Source organism: Camarhynchus parvulus, chromosome 21 (genome assembly GCF_901933205.1).
Source record: "Camarhynchus parvulus chromosome 21, STF_HiC, whole genome shotgun sequence".
Lineage (NCBI taxonomy): Eukaryota > Metazoa > Chordata > Aves > Passeriformes > Thraupidae > Camarhynchus > Camarhynchus parvulus.
The window spans coordinates 3,826,729-3,842,830 of NC_044591.1; the positions used below are offsets into that span (position 1 = coordinate 3,826,729).

At 48.8% G+C, this 16,102-nt stretch overlaps 1 protein-coding gene across 4 annotated transcripts in view; it reads left to right on the forward strand.

Annotated features, from left to right (window-relative positions):
* The window catches only part of LOC115912263 (kazrin), a 92,564-nt gene that overhangs the window by 62,545 nt on the left and 13,917 nt on the right, over positions 1-16,102 (forward strand). The window contains exon 1 of one of the 4 annotated variants that reach the window (XM_030963739.1): positions 8,880-8,970. The exons of the other annotated variants lie outside the window; for them this stretch is intronic. The gene's annotated coding sequence lies outside the window, so the exon portion shown is untranslated. Of the gene's footprint in view, positions 1-8,879; positions 8,971-16,102 lie in introns of those variants that run through there. 4 annotated transcript variants of the gene reach the window in all.

Here is a 16,102-nt window from a genome sequence, read left to right on the forward strand (position 1 = left end):
TGCTCTGCTCCACTTCTCTGGGCTCTCCAGACAGAGCAGAGAGTGGTTTTCCCCAGGAAGCAGGACTGGTTTGCTTCACCTGGATGGAAATAAAACACATGATTTATTTTTTCTCTGCTTAGCTGGGTTTCAGCGCATCCTCACATTTCCTCTGGGATGGTTTTTCCACCCTTACAAAAGTTGATCCACAGAATGTTGAGCTCATTCCACAGGGATCCAGCCCCACATGTCCCCACCCTGATGTTGCCTGAACTTGGGTTTGTGCTTCTGGCTTGGACATACAGCTTCTGTGCCTTCTGCTGCCCGCTTTGGTTTTATTTATTTAATTTAATTTAATTTAATTTAATTTAATTTAATTTTATTTTATTTTATTTTATTTTATTTTATTTTATATTTTTAAATATTTTTTTTAATTTTATTCTATTCTCCCAGCCCCAGGTTTGGTTTTATTTTTTTTTTTTTAATAAAATTTTTTTAAAATTTGTTCTATTCTCCCAGCCTCAGGTTTGGTTTTATTTTATTTTATTTTATTTTATTTTATTTTATTTTATTTTATTTTATATTTTTAAAATAAAATATTTTTTTAAAAATTTTATTCTCCCAGCCCCAGGTTTTGTTTTTGTTTTTTTTTTAATAAAATAATTTTTTAAATTTATTCTCCCAGCCCCAGGTTTTATTTTATTTTATTTTATTTTATTTTATTTTATTTTATTTTATAACTTTTTTAAATAATAAAATAATTTTTTTAAAATTTATTCTATTCTATTCTCCCAGCCCCAGGTTTGCCTGGTGCAGTGCCCTGATAACTCCATAAGAGCAGCTCCCTGCTGCCTCCAAGCACTGCAGCACAAGGCAAGATGAATAAAAGGCTGTCAGTTTTATTAACTTTGCTGCCTAGTGGTGTTTAATTCCAGGCAGGCACTCAGTGCAGCCCTCTCAGCTTTAAATGGCTTTTCCTGCCTTTGGGAATGTGTGGAAAACAGATGGGGCAGCATTACACCCCCCATTGCCACACTCCCATCCAGCTATACTGGGGGTATTTCAGAAAAATAAGATATTTTTGGTACTGGTTGGCATTTGCCTCCTCATTTTCAGACTGAAAAACCTCATTTCCAGTAGTAATTTGGGGTCAGTTTGGGGTGTTTTTTGCCCAGAGAGGGTTTGGAGCAACCTGGGATAGTGGAAAGTGTCTGTGCCCATGGCAGGGGTTGAAACAAGATGAGTTTTAAGGTCCCTACCAACCCAAACCACTCTGATTTTATAGGCATGGGTATATTTATTTCATCACAGTCAGGTGTGCTGTGAAATTTAGTGAAGTAGTAACACTTTGGTGTAACTTAGGAAAAAAAAGTGGTTTAAAACCTCCAGGTATTCAATTTTTGTCCTGAACCTCCTGGCAGGGTAGAACAAACTTTGCAGTGAAAATCTTTAATAAGCATAGATCAGAAGTTCATTAAGTGGTGCATAATTGGTAAGTAAAATATTTTCTCTCTTGATGCTTAGGCACTTGGAAAAACCTTCAAGTTTATTTCATTTATTTTTTAAAATATTAACAATAAGAGGGGCAAAATAAGGGTTTTGAAACAGGGCTCTGGGTCTTGAAGGTGAAGGGCAGTGGGGTGGGAGCAGGATGCTCTGGGGCATCTGGACCTTCCAACCCAAACCACTCTGTGATTTTATAGGATTTTATAGGATTTATTTTATTTGTTTCATCACAGTCAGGTGTGCTGTGATATTTAATGTGGTAGCAACATTTTGGTGGGAAAAAAAAATGGTTTAAAACCTCCAGGTGTGTCCTGAACCTCCTGGCAGGGTAGAACAAACTTTGCAGTGAAAATCTTTAATAAGCATAGATCAGAAGTTCATTAAGTGATACATAATAGGCAAGTAAAATATTATCTCTCCTGATGCTTAGACACTTGGAAAAACCTTCAAGTTTATTTCATTTATTTTTTAAAATATTAACAATAAGAGGGGAAAAATAAGGGTTTTGAAACAGGGCTCTGGGTGAAGGGCAGTGGGGTGGGAGCAGGATGCTCTGGGGCATCTGGAGAGCCCAGTGTGGGCTCAGCCTGTGGATTTCCACCTGTTAAATCAACATCAGCCCCTAAGCACCAGAACTGGGGGGGTTTTCCTGCTCTCAGCCCCTCACCTGCCATGGAATGGATGGGCAGGGAGGAAGCTGCTCGTGCCTGTGCTGCAGTGCAGTTATTTTTATCTATTATATATTGTTCCCAGTGGAATTACTCTGGCCCTAACCTGTAGATAAGGGCTGTTACTAAATGAATGTGAGCTCTACCTTGAAGGTTAAATTGCTGCCTTGCAGGTTGGTGAGGAAGGTGGGGAGATATTTACCCTCCTCCTCTGAAAAAAACCCCATGAGCTCCAGCTCTGACCTGGCAATTTTGTTGAGTACTACTTGGAAAAGGCAAGAATTGCACTGAAATGCTGTGTTTAGTCCTCTGAATTGGTGGGGCTTCCTGATTAAGATGCCAGCTCTCAGGTGGGATCCCCCAGCACTGGAAGAGGCTGCCAATTTCCCCATAAATTTGGGAAAGCTCCTCACAGGCATCCCCAGGATGTCACAGCTGGGGGATGGCGCATTTTTTGGATTCTCCTCAAAAATGAAGTGGCAGCTGCAGAAAGTTATTTTGGCCAAAAGCACCCAGTTCTCAGTGGCACCATCATGGTGGTGTGGACTGGATTAAGCCCAGCCCTGGTGTTGGCATCTTCTGGGTGTGAAATAAATGATTATTGGCAGCAATACAGCCAAGGAAAATGCTGCTGGTCCTGCCCCTCCCCAGGGTTTGGTGTGGAAGGATTAGGGTGGAAGAATCAGTAGGAAAACATACAGAAAATGGCAGAAATGGTGACTGCCCTGCCCAGAGGTTAATTTTTCAGCTGGCAACCAACCCAGCTATAGATTTAGTCCCGGCTTAGCCAACAAGGAGCAGGTTGGTGATTGGAAGGTTACCATGGGATACACTGGGTGGGCAGTATTAGGATTGACATCACTGGAGGCTTCTCCTCACATCCTGGAGTGATTTCTCTGCTGTTGTTTAAAGCTCAGCTCTCAGGGTGGGTCACTCAGGTGAGCCCAGCAGGGCCAGGTGAGCCTCCCTGGCTCCCCCCTGCCAGGGGATGCAGGAATGTTTGTGGCGCTGCAGCTGCAGCCCTGGAGCTGGGGTTTATCTGCAGGTCCCCCTGGTTAACAAACAAGGTTGCTGCAGGTTTTTAGCAGCTGTTAGCATGAACCATTAACTCTTCCTTTTAATTATTCAGGTTGCCTCTTTTAAATTTCTTTTTTAAGTGGAGCTAATAGGCTTTGCAGAGGAGGCTTCCAACCACAGCAGTTCCTCCCCAGAGGAGCCCTGTTTGTGCATCACCAGCTAATCTCTTTTCTTCATTATCCCTTATCTTTCTCTAGCTGATTAATTGCTTTCAATTGATTTATAAATATTCTGTTGATACACACAGTGACAGGAGGGAATGGGATATGTCCAGGCTCAGGGGTCATTGATCCATGCAGCCCCTTGGGCTTTCCTAACCTGCCTCACAAATCCCAGCCAGGCTTTATTCCCACTTTTTTTTTGTCTTTGCAATTCCTGCAAGCAACCAAAAATGGGGCTGTAGCATCACTTGGAGTCTGTGCACGTGCACAAGCCTTGTGCCAAGTGAGTGTCAGCTTTTGGGTGTAAAGAAATGGGGTTTGGGTGAGTTTTGGTTGTGTTGATGAATGCAGCAGGTCGTGTGGGTGTCAGAAAAACCTGGTTTCTATACTGAATTCCCTAATATACATTTATTTATTTATTTATTTATTTGTATTTATTTATTTATTTATTTATTATATGTAGGTGCAGTGGTTGATGAAGACAGAGCATTAGAAACTCTATGGAAGCTCCAGGGCAGCTTACACCTCCAGCCCCATTGGAATCACAGGAGGCATTGAGGCTGCAAAGCCATTTTTAGAAACAGCAGCACATTTATACACAGGGATAAATCATTGAGCTGTCCCAACAGACTTCCCATTTTCCCTGATATTTTGATATTTCTCTGCATGTAGCCTGTTCCCTCCAAGTGCCCCCATGATCCCTGCAGAGCTGGGCTGAGCTGGGAGGCTCTGGGGACACGGTGGCTCTTGCAGTGACATTCCTGGAAGTGCTGAGGAGGAGATAAGGCTTCAACAAGAAAATGTTTCCCAAAGTTTGAGATCCACCACGCAGCTCTGGGGTTTGCTGTTGCCTGATTTATGATTATTTTGCTGCTATTATTATTGTTGTTGTTGTTATTATTATTTTCCTTCTCTTTCCCTGTACTGGCACTGGCACAACCCCAATGTGTGGCAGTGTTAATTACACGTTGCTAATGAGCAATTGCAGCTCCTTTAGCAGCCCAGCCTGACACTTTATCGGGTATTTGCAGGAGTCATGTAATTTTTGTATCATCATATATGGTAATGTATTCACTGCAGCATGACATGGGATGAGGTTCAATGAATAATGTAAAACCCAGAATAACACTGAATCTATATGAGATGTGCTTTTCCCCCCAGCATTGTTTTAAAAAGGAAAATATTGATTCTGGTGGGGTTCAGCGGTTCAGAGCTCTCGGGGAACTCAGGTTTTGCTGATCCATGCCCACCCTGTCCCTGCAGGGCCACAAACCTGCAGCTGTCTGTGCCACCCCTCCCTCGTTAGTGCTGATGGAGCTGAGGAGGGCAGGGAGGAGTCACTGACATTTGCAGCTGGATCCAGATGTTGCAGAAGCACAGCAGGTTCTGGTGGGTTCAGGTGAAACCTCCCTCTCCATAATACATCAATTTTTTTTCTCCCAGTTACCGTCTCTGAATGCAAATTAGGATGGATAATTTCTATTTGTTTTCCTTTTTAACCAATTTCCCCCTATTCTGATCTGTGTCATTTATATTTGCGGGCCATTATCTTAGACTCATTACAGCCTTTTAGCATTTGAATGAAAATATTGTAAAGAGCCCAGAAGTTAGGCATAAAATGTCTGTGATGATAAATATAATCCTCATGATAAAATTAAAAAACACAATAGAAATAACTGTGATGAGCTCAGGAAGTTGTACCAAATGAGATTAGAACCAACATGATAATGTTTGCCCTTTCCCTGTTGCTTTTTAGCCTCTTTAAAACAGCTTTTGCAGTGCTGCTTTAAGGAAGGGAAAAATGCTGTGTATGGCCTGGATAGGGACCTAACAGAAGAATTCAGATTTTTCTCTCTATTGAGGCTTTCATTAATAACTGCAAAAACTCTTGGTGATGCACGTGTGATTTTCAGGAGCTTAAAATACTCCGACAGCACTGGAGGAGGAGGAGGTGCTAAATGGTGCCAAGTTCCTCAATGAAAATTACTCTCAGTGCCTCTGGTTTTGGAGCCAGATCGATGTTAATTAATCCTTGCCTCACACATTACGTTCTCCAACCTCAGCACTGTTGGATTTTAACTCAGGAGGAGCAGATGGAGGTTCCCAAAGTGCCTCTGAAACTCCCAGCCGAGCGCTCTCCTCCATGACAATGCCAATTTGTCATGAGTGAAGTGTTTGACAAAAATCTGTCATTTTTGAGAGAAGTTTTTCCTTGAAAGAAAAACCAGGGAGAAAAAAGAAATCAGCTCTGTTTTGAAACATGTCCTCACTCTGTTATCTTTATTTTGCAGAAGAGGGGGATGGAGAGGGGGGTTTCCATGGCCGTGGGAGGGAAGTTTTAGTAAGTTTTCCTGCAAGCAGGGGGCATTTTGAAGCAGGAGACCTTGTGTGAGGTCTCCAGAATTTTCTGTTCTGGTGGTTTTTGTGGACAGCTCTGTCCTCCAGGTCAGATGTGGCTCTGAAGGTGCAGGGAGGCATTGCTGGCCTTCTGCAGGGATTCTCCAGCAGGGCTGAGGTCACTGAGCAGTGGCTGCAGGTGCCGGTGCCTGCAGGGCAGTGACACACAGCACCAGGCAGATGCTCAGGCTGCATTTGATCAGCCACCAGCTCCTGTTCCATGCTGCAGGGAGGGAGAGCTGTTCCCTTTGGAGCAGCAGTGCTGGAGCTGAGTTGCTTTTTCACACAATCATAAGCTCATCAAGGTTGCAAAAGCCCTCCAAGATCATCCAGTCCAACCAAGGCCACCACAAAGCCATGTCCCCAGGTGCCACATCCACATGTCTGTTAAATCTCTGCAGGACTGGGGACTCCACCACTGTTCTGGACAGCCTGTGCCAGGGCTGGACAATTTTCTGACCCCAAACTTTGACTCTCTCTTGCCAGTCTCTGGTGGGCCCTGCCCTTGGGGGTAGTGCTTGGGATTTTTGGCAGAGCTGGGACAACTTCTGGTGTTGATCACCTGTAGCTTGCTTGCTCCAGAACCATAACCCTGGTGAGACCTCTAAGCCCAGGAAGCTGGAGATGGGACACATGGTGCAGGTTTGGATCAGTCTGCAGAGCAAAGCTTGGGTGGGAAGGGTCTCTCCTGCTCCTGAGGAAGGGTCTTGGCTAGGGAGGGCTGAAGGATGCTGGCTGATTTGGCAAGGAGGGCCAGACCCATGTGCACTGCCACCAGCACTCCCTTTCCCAGCAGCAGCCAGAATCCACAGGGAGTGACTCCAGGGACAGAAACACCTCCCTGGCCACATCTTCTGCCTGGCTAAGGGCAGGGACCACCACTGGCCACACAGCAATGGTTGATGCAGAGCAAGGGGAGGACACCAAGACCAACCCCACAGACAAAGGGTGACTGCTGCCTGTCACAGGGACACACTCAGACACAAACCCAGCAAGGCATGATCCATCCCTGACTTCAGCAGCACCATTTTTCCATTCTTCCAAAGGGATTATTAACCACAAAGGAAGGGGCTGGGGAATCCTTGCAGGTCCATAGCTGGGTCAAAGAGCAGCAGTGTCTCAGCACGGCCGGGTGCTGTGGGTGTGAATAACGCTGCCGGGCCACCATTAGTCAGCAGAGGCAGCTCCAGCCCAGCCCAGCGCTCCCGCTGCTCCCCGGGCTCCTCTGCCAGGGAGCGGCTCCCGGGGAGCTCTTGGGGAGCTTCGGCCTTGTGCAATGCCCGTGACGTGCAGAACCTCCTCCCTCTGCTTCGGGGCGCTGAACTCAGCACCTTCCCGAGCCGTGGCAGCTCACACGGCTGCCTTTGCTCTGGGATTACGAGCCCAGCAGGGTTAAAGCCGCAGGTGCCGCGGTGATCCCGGCTCGCGTGGGGCGGCTCCGGCCGTGGCAGCGCTCCCGCAGCCCCGGGAGCGGAGCGGGCACGGGCGGGCTCCGACTTGATCCCGGCCTCAGGAATTGTGCAAACAGGCGGCCATGGGAGGGAGGTGACGCAGAGCTTCCCTGGGCTTCCCGGAGCTGAGGTAGGTGATGGCAGGGGCAGGGACACCGCAGAGCCGTGCCCGGCCATGTGGCAGTGCCAGCCTGTTCGTGCACTGGGTTTGCTGCAATGAGAACCAGCGCTTGTTGCTCAACAAAACCGATTCCATTCCCCTTCTCCTTCTCCTTCTCCTTCTCCTTCTCCCCCTTCCCCTTCTCCTTCTCTTCCCCTGCCCCTTCCCCTTCTCCTCCTTCCCCTTCCCTTGCCCTTCCCGAGCCGCTGGCGAGGAAGCAGCAGGGCAAGGAAGGGGCAATGCCCAGCAGCGTACTGGGAGGGCAGGAGGGTCACAACCTGGTTTATTGGGAGGACGCGAGGGTGTCACGGGGTGGGTGACAACCTGGTTTGTTGACCTTTGTGTACAAGGTGGGCATGGGTGCATTCCTTCCTAGCCAGGACAGCTCACTCCTCCCGCGGTTGTATTGTCACCCACTTCCCCAAAACGTCAAAGCCGATGGACACGGGGTGTGCCTCAGTTTCCCCATGCCTGAGATAGTGTTGCTGTAGGGTGGGGGAGCTGTGGCTGGCAGAGGCTCGGTGCTGTTGTAAAGTGGAATGTGGTGGGGTTTTTGTGTTTTAGAAGCTTCGTGCAAGTGCTGCCTTCCTGGGCAGAGCAAGAGGTGTGTGTTTGCAGTGTGCTCCAGAGCATCTCCGAGCCAGCAGCTGGCCGGGCAGGGCTCATCTAGTGAGGTTAACAGTGTAAAGACAAGCAAAAATTCACAAACCCAAAGGGCTTTTGCCCATTTCTTCATCGCTTTAAAATTTATAAAGCAGGTCTGCTGTAGGGGGCTTGGAAACAGGCAGCCCAGGCAGCAGGGTGAGGGCAGGTAACAGTGCGCCGTGTACCATAGGGAAAAAAATATTTGTATTAGGTAAAATTGCCTCACTGAAGTAGTGGTCAAGCACTGGACCCGGCTCCTCAGGGGAGATGGTGGGGTTGTCATCCCTAGAAATGTTCAAAAAACAAGCAGATGAGACACTGTGCCACATGGTTTAGTGGCCATGGTGCTATTTGGTTAAAAGCTGGACTTGATCTTGGAAGTCTTTTCCAACCTTGATGAATCTATGGAAAAACTATACCCAGCGTGCTGGGTTTCAGAGAGTTCGGATGTTCTGCTGTATTTTTATGTGGCTTTTATCACAGAAAGGCAGGTGGTCTCTGCCTTCTCAATAGGTTTTGCTTTGTCTCTGCTCACGCCATCCCGCATAAAATAAGTAACAACTGCATTGCGAGAGAAAACGCTGCACGTGTTTGCCTGGCGAGGACGAGCTGGCCCGAGCCCCGGGGCTGCTGCCTCAGTTTCCCCCGTGCTGCCGGCGCTGAGTATCGCGAACAGCGCTGGCGACAGAGCCCCGGGCACCCGGCTCGCTCTGGCCGCTCGGTGGGTGGCAGCGGCGGGAGCGATGGATGATTCCAGCCGGGAATCATTTCCGCCGCCGGCCGGCCGCGGGTTCCTGCTCGGCCCCGGGGCTCCGGGAGACTTGTGGGGCCCCCGTCCCGCCGCAGCCGGGGCAGTGCGGGGCAGAGCCACTCCTCCGAGCCGTGTGACATCAAGCGACCGGCGAGGGGTCAAATTCCCGGCGCAGGTAGCGCTGGCCGCACTTCCGCGCGGCACCGGCGAGGAGCCGCCCACCGGGGACCCCCCCGCGGCCCCGGGCCCGCCGTGCCCCGCCATGAAGTCGGAGCATGAGGAGGAGAGCGCGGCGGGGCCGTGCCGCTGCCAGCAGGGCTCCGCTGCGCGCCCGGCCCATTGTCCGGCTGGCCGGGCACGCCGAGGGGCGGCCGCGGGCGGTGCTGCGGGCAGGGCGCTGTGCTGCCCTCACGCAGGTAAGGGGGTCCGCGGGGGCTCCCCGGGAGCGCTCGAAGCTTCCCCTCGCTGGCTTTGTGCTTGCAGCTCGCTTCCTCCTGGAAACGAAACAGCGCCGGGAGCCGCCGGGGCCGCGGGGAAGGTGGCGGTCGGTGGTGGCTGTGGCTGTGGTGGCCCTGCTGTCCCCACACAGGGCCGGCCAGGGGCTCCCCGGAGGGCCGGGAATGCGGCCCCCGGTGCCCCCGCAGCCCAGCCTGGCTCCCGGAGGGGTTGGAGGGTCCCGGGGGTCGCAGCCCACAGCCCGTGGCTTTTTGCCGTGGGTGCTGCCGGCAGCCTCCACACCCCCGGCCTGGCCCCCAAGGCGCTGTGCTCACCCTCCCGTCGGCCTGCACGGGGGTTTAAACGGGGTTTTATTTACTTACACCCCCTGTGAGGCACCCGCCAGCATGTGGGCACGGCACAGCAGAGACTGGGACGCTGCGTGGTGGAAATAAGGATTATTTTCGAGGTGGGGAATGCGAGGGCATGGGGGTAACTTGGCAAGCACATCCTGCCCCAGCTGGGTGATGGGGCATGGGTCAGTGTGTGTGGCTGGGGTCCTGTCCCAGAGCTGTGACTATGTGGGCACAAGCTGGTGTCTAACTCAGGAAATGGTCAGAAGTGGCATTTGCAAGGATTTGCTCTCACTGGGTGAAAGCTTTACTCCGAAATTCTTATGAATTATCTACAGCCAGGTGTGACTGCTCACTCATAGCATTGCAGCAGCAGCAGCACAGGGTGGAAATAAACGCTTATTTAAAAGTAAGAGATAGGTGTGCAAAGCCAGAATTCATTTTATTAATCCAAGAGGCTCTGCTGAGCTCCCTGGTACCCACCTGGGAGGGAGCCCTGGGTGTTGACAGCTCCTCTGAGGTCGGGGAGTGCCATGGTGCTACTGAGGGATGTGCCTGGGGTGCGCAGCAGGCTGGGCTGAAGTGGTGATTTACAAAAATCAGGCCTTCGTGCTTATCCCCTTGGGGAGATGATGCTGTGGGGTGGAGAGGAGGCTCATTGAGTCCAGCATGGTGCCCAGGTGCCAAAGGGAGAGGTTGGATGTATTGGCTTTGCCCCAGCAAGTCCTGGGCAGTGGCAGTAGCTGAGTTCTCTTACAAATGGTTTGGGTTGAGGGGACCTTAAAGCTCGTCTCATCCCACCCCCTGCCGTGGCAGGGACACCTTCCCCTGGCCCACATTGCTCCAAGCCCTGTCCAACCTGGCATCAAACACTTCTGGGGATGAGGCAGCCACAGCTTCTCTGGGCAACCTGTGCCAGGGCCTCCCCACCCTCACAGGGAAGAATTTCTTCCTAATATCCCATCTCACTGTGCCCTCTGTCAGTGGGAAGCCATTCCCCCTTGTCCTGTCACCTCAAGACCCTTGTCAGAAGTCCTTGTCCAGCTTTCTGCACCTTTGCAAGAAGGAGGTCCCAAGCTGAGAATCTACTTAAAAATCAGAGGGGATGAGATGGTCTTTAAAATACAAACTCAGCTCATCCCTGAGTCTTCAATCTTTGTTTTTTTTCTAGTAAGGTTCTTTATGACCCTTGCATTTCTCATCCTAGGACAGAGGTGTGTGTACATGTATATTTATCCTGCTGATGTTCTGGATAAAAGCACACCCTTGACTTGTGCCCAGCAAAGCAAAAACCATCTCACCATCAAACTCACCAAAGCAGCACAAAATGCAGCTTTCACCTGAGATACTGATTCACCCACACGAGCCTCACCGTTTGTTCTGCATCCATTTTTAATATGTCCCCTCCAAAGGCAGAAATGCGTGTACAGCAATCGTGTCAGCTGAGTTACATGGAAAAAAAAAAAGGCTTTTAAATGGATGTCTTTAAAGTGATGCCTGTTCCAAGGCCAGTAAAAGGCTTTGCTGCTGCATGGAGGGTTGGTCTGCTGCCCAGAGGAGTCCAAGATGGGATTTGCAGGAGCAGGAGTGGAAACTTCAGCCCCAAATGCTGTCTGGAGATGTTCACCACAATTTAAAAAAAGAAAAAAATCTCCTTGGTGTTGTTTGTTAACACCCATCAGTGGTTGAAGCATAAAGGATGCAGCATCCAGCAGTGTCATGGAAGTTTAATGTGATCAACTAAAATGTAATTAACAGCCAATTATTTCAGTGGGAATGGTAGTTTTCATCAGTTGGTCTGGGAAATGTTTAAATTGCATTCATTTCATCTCTGCCCACTTGCAGCAGGTTTGCATGGGGTTGGAATGAGTGATGGGGTTTGTTCATGCAAGGCAATATCTCCTTCTCCTCTGGGTAGTCAGGAATTACAGAAAGTACCCAATTCCCCTCCTCTCCCCCATAAAAAGGTTAAAAAGAGGAGGTAAAATTTAAAAGGGACAAAAATATTGGGGGAAAAGTGCTGTGGAAGCTTTTCACATTGAGGTTGTTGCATTTAGGAGGCGATTCCTAATGGCAGATTTAACTTTGCACCCTGATGTAGTTAGTGACACTTGCAAAAAAAAGCCTTTAAAAATATTCTTTTCTCCTGATTGCTTTTGCATCGTGCTGGGGGGTGTGTGGAGTCCCTGGTGAGGGACACTGAGCCCTGGTCCCTGCTAGAGAGGGCTGATGCTCACTGCAAACTCCTCTGCAGCTTCAAGCAGAGGCACAGCTCCATCCAGCTGATAGGAATCACATGGAAATCCTCCCTCAGCCATCTGGATGTGGAAGAAGCAGAGGCTGAAATGAGGTTCCTGAATAATTGACCCCATTTTCCCAGCTATTGGAACTTTTCTGTAATGATCTCTAAGAGCTGCCTGCACGTTTTGGGTCATTTATTTGGGTACTTAAACCTGGCACAGCAGCGAGGATTTTCTCCCCCCTGTTTTAAAATTAAGCTGAAATTTCCCTTTCAAGCTGAGTCTCTTAATGCAAATTATGTCAATAACAGGGGATTTCTCCTTAGGACCCTCGTGAGCAGGAGGTGCTGGAGGGTTGGGATGGAAGCTTGGAGAAGAGTGATGGAGAGCAGATGCTCCATGCTGGGGGGTAAAGTGCTTTGAGGGGGAAAATTGGTGAGATTTTGGTGGGCAGAATACCAGAGGAAGCATTGGGGTGATGGAAATCCTGTACACAAGTGTCATTACAGGTGTGTGCCCAGAGAATCTGTGGCTGCCCCATCCCTGAAGTGTCCAAGACCAGGTTGGACAGGGCTTGGAGCATCCTGGGATAGTGCAGTGTCCCTGCCCATGGAAGGGGTTAAACAAGATGAGCTTTAAGCTCCCTTCCACCCCAAACGAGTTTGTGACTCTGTGACATTTGCAGGAGCCCTGAGAGGGAGTTGGAAAGAGGGATTTTCCTATCAAACCCTCAAACCCTGGCTGCATGGATTGTGCTTTCCAATTTTATATATATTTATATATATATTTATATATATTTAAACCAAATTTGGCTTTGCCATATATATAATAATGTATATGTAGCAAATCTAGCTATATATTGCAAAGCATAATCCTTTTTTCTACATATATATATATATATATATATATGTCAAATTTTATGTCTAAAAAGCAAGAATTTTGAATGTATTTGGATGCCACCATCCTCATCTACTGGTTCATTTTTTTCCCAGGAATGGTCCTTTGATGAAGTAGCATGTAAGGAAAGATGAAAGTAAGTTGTCAGGGGGAAAAATTATTTATTTATTTATTTATTTAAACCAGATTTGGCTTTGCCATATATATAATAAGGCATATGTAGCAAATATAACTATATATTGCAAAGCATAATCCTTTTTTCTACATATAAATATATGTCTATCTCAAATTATATGTCTAAAAAAGCAAGAATTTTGGATGTATGGCTGATCAATAATTCAGGTTCTCCATAGGCTTTGGCTTGCAGCCAGCAGCGTGAGGAGCATGGTGCTGCATGTTTCTCTCCAGATTACATCTGTAGCTTCTCATAGATCTCAGATTTTAATCCTTCAGCAGTTTCTGCCTGGATCAGGAGCCGAGTACTAAGTGGGGATGAAGTTCCCTTGTTGCCTGTTTAGGAGGAGAGATGCTTTTCCCTTTTTATAGTGTTTCTAACGGTGAGCAGAGGGGACCAGCGCATTTTTGGAGAGCTGCACTGGGCAGTGCATTACAGCACCTTGGGCCATGCCCAAGCACCCCTCTGGAATTCTGCCTGTCCTTGGTCTTGTTTCCCCTCTCCCTTTCCCAGATCACTTCCTGCTGTGTGGGGATTTTCGTGGTTCCCACCAAAATGCTGCAATTTGCAGGAATCCATCGGGATCACTCAACCCCCGCGCAAGCTGCCCTGCCTCCATCCTCGTCTGCTGGTTCATTTTCTCCCCAGGAATAGCCCTTGATGAGTGGCATGTAAGGAAAGGTGAAAATAAGTTATCAGTGGGGGAAAAAAAAGCCAATTGTTGCAGCCAGGGGTATTTTGTGGGGCTGCAGGGAGCTTTCTGTGGCTGGGGAAGGCGCTTGCTGGGCTTTGCAAACAAAATACTCCACCATGTGTGAGCCCTTCACATCCTCTCAGGGTTCCCAGAGGCTGGAGGGATCACACTGTGTTCCTCCCATCCCTGGGGAAGATCCTGTTGGCCTTGGCCTCCTCCAGTTCTTGCTTTTTGCGCAGATTTCAATAAACCACTTTGGGCTACACCAAACCCCCCCAGCCTGGAGCTCGACTGTTCCTCATTAGTGACTTTATTGCTAAATAATTTACAGAATGGGGCCTTGCCAGTTTTCATTGGGGAAGCATTTCAAGTATGTGCAGCAGATTTTCTGCCTTCCTGGCGCAGCTGCCGGGGGGAGCTGCCTCTCCCTGTCCTGCCGCCGGCGTCACCTCCCAGGCTGGGAAGGAAATGGCCCTGAGGAAGAACAAGGAGGAAAATCCCTGTGTTCCACGTCCACTTGGTGTCCTCCAGGCTCACTGCTACTCAGGGGCACTGGGGAAAGGACACAGCCACGGTGGTTTGGAGAGGAAGTGTTTGGGTTTAATTTTTGTTTTGTTTTTCTGGTAACTGTGACGTGGGTGCTGATGGGGACATTTTTTTTCTCCCTGTGTCCATGATGCCAGCCCAAAAAGATGTGGATATCTCACCCCTGAAAGTGTTCAAGTCCAGGTTGGACTTAGAGCAACCTGGTCTACTGGAAAGTATCCCTGCCTATTGCAGGGGGTGGGACTGGAGGGTCTTTAAGGTGCCTTCCAATCCAAACCATTCTGGGATTCTATGAAATCAATAAGCCAGATTGGGATTTGAAAAAGCTTTTCTCCACCTGTTTTTAAAGGGTAGGGAAGGCAAAGTCAGACTCAGAGGGAGGATTGCAGTGGCACCTGCGCAGCCTGAAAGTGTTTTGCAGGATGAGGGTGATGGGTGCAATGTGGGAATAGCAGAAAAGCACTTTATTATACTAAATAGTGGGTGCAGCTGTAGGAAGTGAGGTGCTGGAGCTTTCCTCCAGTCCCTCATGTGGAGGGAATCCCAGCTGGGCTCTGCCAGGGTGCTCCTGCAGTGTAGCAGCTTGAAGGAGTGAGCAGTCACTGGGTGTAAATCTGCAAAATTCAGGATTTGAGGCTGTGGATGGAAGCGTCATCTTCCCTTTTCCAGTCTCACAGTGGTTTTGTTGAGTGTGCCCAGAGCATGTGGGTGGCTGGAGGCAGAGCTGAGATGTGTGGGAGCTCAGGAGGCTCTGTTGGATCCCAGCCCTGTCAGTGAGTAGTTTGGATAGGAAAGTCCTTCTTGTTTTCTTCTTGCTATTACTATTACATACTAGAATCTATTTTTATTTTTTTAATGCTAAAGCCATCACCCAGTGAAGGCTCCCCACCTCCCTCCTAGTGCCTTCCCATCACATCCATCGTCCTTCTCCAGTCCCAGGTGGTGCAGGTTGGGCTGTGCAGAGCAGTTTTGACAGCAGGGAGGGGCTGCCCTGTTACTGTCATATTTTCTGGAAAAATCTCCTTGCCCAGGATTCTTCTCCTGGGAAGCTGAGAAGCCTCAGAGAAAAAGGAAAACAATATTACCTTATTTGTTTCTCCTGTGTTTTGCTGCTTTGGAATGTGGTTTGGAGATTGTTTACCAACAAGTGATTGTTCATTGGTTTAATGTGAATTGTTTTGACCTATTGGCCAATTACAGCCCAGCTGTGTTGAGGCACTGGAGAGAGTCATGAGTTTTTCATTATTGTCTTTTAGCCTTCTGTCTGTATCCTTTCTGGATTCTTTACAGAATCACAGAATAATGAGGTTGGAAGAGACCTCTAAAATCATCAAGTCCAACCTGTGCCCTAACACCTCACCTAGACTATAGCACCAAGTGCCATGTCCAGTCTTTTTTTAAACACTTCTAGAGATGGTGATGCTACCACCTCCCTGGGAAGAGCATTCCAGTACTTTATTGTTCTTTTGGTGAAATTTTTTTCCTAGTATCCAACCTGTACCTTCTCTGATGTAGCTTGAGACTGTGTCCTCTAGTTCTGTCAGAGACCAATCCCACCTGTCTGCAGCCTCCCTTCAGGAGGGTGTAGAGAGCAATAAGGTCACCTCTGACCCTCCTCTTCCCCAGGCTAAACACCCCCAGCTCCCTCAGTGGTTCCTCACAGGGTTTGTGTTCCCAGCCCCTCTCCAGCCTTGTTGCCTCCTCTGGACGTGCTCAAGCATCTCAGCATCCTTCCCAAACCGAGGGGCCAGAGCTGGGCACAGCACTCGAGGTGTGGCCTCACCAGTGCTGAGTACAGGGGCAGAATGACCTCCCTGCTCCTGCTGGCCACACCATTCCTGACACAGGCCAGGAGCCATTGGCCTTCTTGGCCACCAAGGCACATTGCTGGCTCATATTCAACTGGCTGTCGACCAGCACCCAAGTATAGTTTAGTTTAGTTTAGTATTCTTTAATATAATATAGAT